Source organism: Phycodurus eques, chromosome 7 (genome assembly GCF_024500275.1).
Source record: "Phycodurus eques isolate BA_2022a chromosome 7, UOR_Pequ_1.1, whole genome shotgun sequence".
NCBI classification, from domain to species: Eukaryota; Metazoa; Chordata; class Actinopteri; order Syngnathiformes; family Syngnathidae; genus Phycodurus; species Phycodurus eques.
In genome coordinates, this window is record NC_084531.1 from 24,031,790 (window position 1) to 24,038,249 (window position 6,460).

Below are 6,460 nucleotides of genomic sequence, written 5' to 3' on the forward strand. Positions count from 1 at the left end.
AACTTTAGTATTTTTCATCAAGGGCAGTACAGTGGACACCTAACGTTTCTGAGGTTAGGGGTTCAAATCTCAGCTTTAGGCGTCCTATGTGGAGTTTGCATGTTCTCCATGTGCTTGCACGAGTTTTCTCCGGGTATCTTGCTTCCTCCCACATTAATTGGTTAATTGAAGACTCAAAATATGAGGGTGAACGTTTATCTGTTTAAATGTGTTGTGCAATTGGCTGGCGACCAGTACAGGGTGTACCCGGCCTCTTTCCCAAAGTCATCTGATTGACTCCAGATGAACTACTAAATTAAGGGTGGTTGGATTTTCCATAAATTGGTCAAACCTAACATCAGTCATGTCAAAATGATCATAATATTTAATTACTTTGAGTGTGTTTTTGTCATTCTGTTTTGGAACCTCTACAGTCATATGCTACTGAGATCATACAATTTGGAATGTAATCAAAATCCATCCATGTGGCCTCATTCGGATCACGGGTGAGCTGTAGCCTATCCCAGCTGACTTTAGGTGGGGCGCAGGGTACACCCTGGTCTGGCCGCCAGCCAGTCGCATGGACAAAGAACCATTTCCTCTGATATTCACACCAATGGACAATTTAGTCTTCAATTAACCTAACAAGCCTTTTTTTGGAATGTGTGAGGAAGTCAGAGTAACCAGAGAAAACCCACGCAAGCATGGGGAGAACATGCAAATTCCATCTAAGAGGGCCCGAACCAAGACTGGAACCTGGGATCTCTCGACCGTGCACGCTATCCACTATACTCACATATTTACCATTGTGCTGTTTTGATCAAATGGCTGGGGAAACGTGTATGAAAATCAAGAATTACAAGGTGAGTTGTGTGATACGACTTACCTTTGCAGTATGCCTTGGAGAAGAAAAGGGCTTTGAACAAATATTTGGTTCGGGGAAAAAAAGGACTGACAGCAGCAGGAAAACTCAGACTGGTTGTGGCTTTTCAAAAAATGTTGCCGGTTTGGTAACCTAAAACCAACCGTGCCTCAAAGTATTAATCACAGATAGGATTCATTAAATACGTATGCTACTGACCTCCCTGTTGTAACTTGACAAGTTGCTGCAGAAACCAGGTATCATCTGATCAGGCAACATTATCCAATTATTGTTGGCCACACAGCCACATTTCCTAAGCATGTCTGATTGTATCTCTGCATATTGATGGACTGATTAGGTTTTATTCATTAATGAAAAGGGGACTTAACAAACTGACAAATGACTGTATATAACAATTTTAAAATTATGCTGGTTGTGTGTGACTATTGTTGCCACTTCCTCTCTTAGTTCCGGTATGACCAACCTCCCAACATGTTTTATGTATGCACAGCGGGGCCTTTCGGAAGTTTATTTTTTTGAGTATTCCTAACTGAAACAGCCTTTGTTTAATTACTTGTTGTGGAAATTTGAATATTTTTGGAGCGAGATTCGACATATTTCTGAAGAAAGAGGGTTTAAGAGGCTACAGGAATCCAGTGTGGGCTGTGTACACGCAAGTAACATTAATTCTCTGGCATCTCCTTAACAGCCGTTTTAGGTCAGGAATGTTACACGGCTGTTGCATCTCGCCACTCCAAGTAAACTTTTCAGGCATGATAAGCTGCTATGGAGGAACTAACAGTCCTCTATAAACAAACAAGGCTGCAAGATGGTGGAATCTGACTTTTAAGGCAATGTTACACATTTACCTTGTAAAACAGCTGCTGGCGTTTGGATTAGCCCAATGTAATCAGCACTTTTGAAATGAGTAGAGAGAGACAGACATTGGCATATACCCAATGGAGTTATTTCCACCTTTATGTAATGGTGATACACCAAATGAGTTCTTAGCCCAGGCATTTTTAACTAGGCTGGGACACAATATCTTAAGTGTGCGTGTGAGCGAAATCTGAGCAGACGTTGCCAATATTTATAGAACTGCTTAAGATATGACCTTTCCTTCCCAACAAACAAAACGCCCTCACACTTCTACATCCATGGGTCTATCCATCCATCAATCAGCATAAATATTAAGACAGGTGATCAGACTAAAACAGGCTGTCTTCTGGGAGGCTCGTGTAAGGGAAACCCATGGGAAGAAACACAATGGGGGGTGGGGGGGTTGAGGTTTGCAACGAGATGTCCACTTGGCTGCAGTTTGTTGGCAGCTTCATGTTTCTGCAGAGGATCAACATCAAAGGCCATCACAATTTGAAATGTATGTCATGAGAGCGAATGACTGTATGCTGTGTTAGCTCTACCGAACTGTTCCCCTGTGGAGTGATCTTATCTATGTTTCGACAGCGACCCAGTAAAATGTTTCATGTAAATAAGATGACAACATTGTCGAGCAATCCCTGTTCACATGGACCTGCAAAAATGACCTAAATGCACGAATGTGCACGCCAGCTGGCCATGTCCCTTGGAAACATTACACACATGCACACCAATTGCCTGTCACCCCAGGTCCTACCCTATAATGAGGATGAATACCCTTTACAATTGAGCTTTAAATTTGATGTTGATTGTGATTTTTTTCATCCTTGCTCACAGCTGTTCTTTCCTTGAAAGAAGGAAGGGGTGGGGGGCTTACTTTTGACTCATACCACCCACTACCCTACAACACAGAGTGGATTATATATATATATATATATTACAGTCACCTTCAAAAGTATTTGTACGGCAAGTTCAATTCCTTTGTTTTTGTTGTATACTGAAGACATTTGGGTTTCGGAACAAAAGATGAATATCAGACAAAAGTTCAGAATTCCAGCTTTTATTTCATGGTATTTACATCAAGATGTGTTTAACAACTCACGACAGAGCACCTTTTGTTTGAACCCACCCACTTTTCAAGTGAGCAAAAGTATTGTAACGTGTGACTGATAGGTTGCTCATGGGTTGCCTTTTAGATTGATTGCTGAAACATTGCTTAAACATTAAATAGTGCTTATTTTTTGGCTTTGGGTTTCACCTGTGAAAACTGCATTTGCTGTTCGGCAAACATGAAGATCAGAGAGTGCAAAATGTGCAAAAATGAGTTTGATCTTGATTTTTCGGACAAAATGTTGTGAAAATGTGATTTATTGAGATTAATTAATTACAAAGCTGGTAATTAATTTTATCCATTTTTTAAATTGAGTCCCACCCCAAATGTATATATACATACATATATATATACAGCACATGTATTGTTAGTATATATGAGTGTGAAATGAGACACCTTGGAGAGGGCTAGAAAGGTCATTCCTGCATTCAGCTCATGTAGCTTTGATCATTTTCCCATCACCTCGGAAATAGACCAGAGGACAGCACAGGCACAAACTCTCGCCCGTATGTAAGACAGCGTGCGTGTGTGGGTGGTGGGGGGTCGTGTGGGAGTGTTCTCCCAATGTGATGACAGGGAATCGACACTTGTTTGCATGACTACACTAATGCGTTTGCAGCCGTACTTCTGTTTGCCAGCTCTCTCATTGGCCAATTGGACTTGTCCATTCACATGAATATGTGCGCAGTCATGATTGTTAAGAGGTAGCTTCAGGATTCATTTTAATCACTGTTAAAATCTAGCTTCAGTATCTGCTTCACTGAAGACACAATGAGAAGCGAGACATTCCTAATCTAAAATGTAAAAATCAAGATCAATGATTTTGATCAAAAATCAATCAAGAAAGCAATGGTAAAAATGGATTTATCACATATTGTTGTACGTGTTCATTTTTTTTTTTCCAAATGAGAACTAACAGCAATTGATAGATATTCATCTTTTTAGAATCCTGTAACTAATCTAGCTAAGAAAATCAGGATTTGGCATAAAGACTTTGTTAACACGCATGGAGAAAAAGGTCAGAAAAAGTTCCATTCCACGCCCACACTGATGGCTCATTTTACTTTTGGCACTAAAAATAGATCTGCCAATAATTGTGTGACAGAAACCAAAAACCCAAATATAATGATCCAAGCTGTCTATCCATCAGAGTAACCACCACAAAACATCTAAACATAAGAATTTGTTTGCAGTTGGGGCTTATGTTACACATACTATGAAAGAGCACTTAATGCACAGATTCATGACAATAAGTTAAGAATATGTTCACATCACACCAATGGTGTAACTCATTGTATGACGTTTCTTTTGCTCAGGATTTGAACTAAAATTGCTCTTTGTCTGTGTTAACCTTTATTTGATGGGTCCTGTTGGAGCTGTTTCACAGAGAAAAAAAGATCCTGACTTGAGTTAATGCCCAGAAAAAAAGGAGAGCTTTTGTTTCCAAACTTTCCTCAGAGATCTTGTTTGGTTGCATTTCAAATGGCTTAGAGGCCCAAAGGTACCATCACTTCATTATGGAGGTATTGCAGCATCCTGCCTTTCTCAGAGAGGACCATACGCAAGTGGGGGAAGGATGCAACAGATGCTTAGTTGGGTGTCCCAGAGGTCTTAGTGGGAGAAATTAATGGAAGCAGAATAAACATTGTCCAAGTATTAGACAAAGTAGTGGCGAAAGACACCTTAGCGTGCAGGCTGCCCAACACTGCAGGGGAAAGAAACGTTCATACACATTTACTCAAGAGACTGGGTGTAGATCAAAATCATCTAGCAAGCAAACTGGCCAACGGGACTCACAAGAGCGAAGGAAATAAGGATTGGATTGCCCAAAATATACAACACTGTACTTCAAAATAAGCTTTGTCCATATAAGTTCTGCAAACAAGCAGACAATCTTTTGCTTCCTGATTTTTTAAACATTTCTCTTTCTTCTAGTACGGGGGGTCATAATCTCCCGTGTGCGTAAATCAGGAAAGGTTGCGCACTTTTCTGGCGGTGCGCATTGTCTCGTCCACTCAAATCTGTCATTTACACACTCTCTTGCCAGGTACGCACTCTGGGTGGAGCAACCGTAAAATGTGGGCATACCCTGTCAAACCGGCTCTGCACGCATGCTGCGTACTTTCTCCCGGGGACTTAAGCACTTTTCCTCTTCTGCATTTCAGAGGCTATGATAAGATAAGCACCCCATTAATGTGAAATATCATTTTGCACGTTTTGATTCAGTTAATTGCCTGCCAACATCCTGGCAACAGCTGACTAGTGCTGACACTGTGGGCCACATCTGGCCCATACCGCTCACCAACGCTCAACAACTGCCCAATGGCCGTAATGCGTCCCTAACACATTACGCCGATGGAAAAAAATTTTAAGCGCAGGGCTCCTACTATTACAACTATAGTCATCGTAATGGTACAATGGTGAGCTCGATATTTGAATCATTTGTTTTTATTTGCTTCTATGTCAGTCGTCAGCTAACTTAAAGCGATTTGCCATGTCTGTGGCGTAAGGAAATTAGGGCACCACTAAACTGTAGAATGGCAGGCACAACTCCTTTTTTTATTGCTGGACCTGGTCATAAGGAGAGTATTCTGATTAAATTACTTTTATTGGATTTATTTCATAGAGAATAAAAGAAACAGTTATGCGTGAATGGGAGAATTTGGTGCATAATAATGATTTAATGTTTATAATATGCACACTATTTTAGACACTTCCTATATTTGTTCATACCATATACAGTACAGTATAGACCAAATTAAGCTGGAGCATATCTTGCAAGACTTTAGTATGTTCCATAAGACTTTTTCATTTTGTTTGTCTTTTGGGTTTTCTTCAGCTTTTTTTTTTTTTTTTTTTTTTTTTTTTTTTTAATTGTGAGAAAACTACCAGTGTTGTCGAAGTGTGATGTTGACCCAGGAACCTGATGCAATATCATTGTATCATAGCAAAGAAAGCAACATTTCTGTCCTGACTGCTCCTCATATCAATAATAGAATAAGAATAGAATGTACACAGCAAACCGAGATACATTTAATCTTAATGTGAAGAGACTCACTTCCAAGAACATACAATAATACTTTCTCTGCACATTCGTCACCACATCTGTGACACCAAGGGAAGGGCGAAGGGAAGGACACTTGTGTGACAGAGAAGAATGCTAAAGTATTAATAAACGAGCCATGATGACAACAACTGGCTGTCATTACAATCTCTTCTCTCTCTTCCATAAAAGCAACACATCTGCCATGTGTCAAAGAGTAGGTAATTGTATTTTTTGTCAGTTTGATTTAACCTCAAAAAGTAGTTAACCTTTTTTACATGTACAGTACATGGCATTTAAGACTGCTGAAATGTAATTTTAATAATACCTATACAGCAAGGTTTAATGATAGTTTGACCCTAGAATCGATTTTTTTCTCTATATAAACTATAATTGTGAATACATTCAATGATATTTGTTCTGAGTCTGCATATGCTGGTGTTTCTATACTGTTCTTTCATACATGCTCTACCTACATACAGTAGGGATTGGATGTCATCATATATTCTGCCACTTTTTCTGTAACTCTGATGGATGGTGATTTATGGTGAAGGACCCTCTTCTACAAAAGTAAAAGATACTCTTTTTG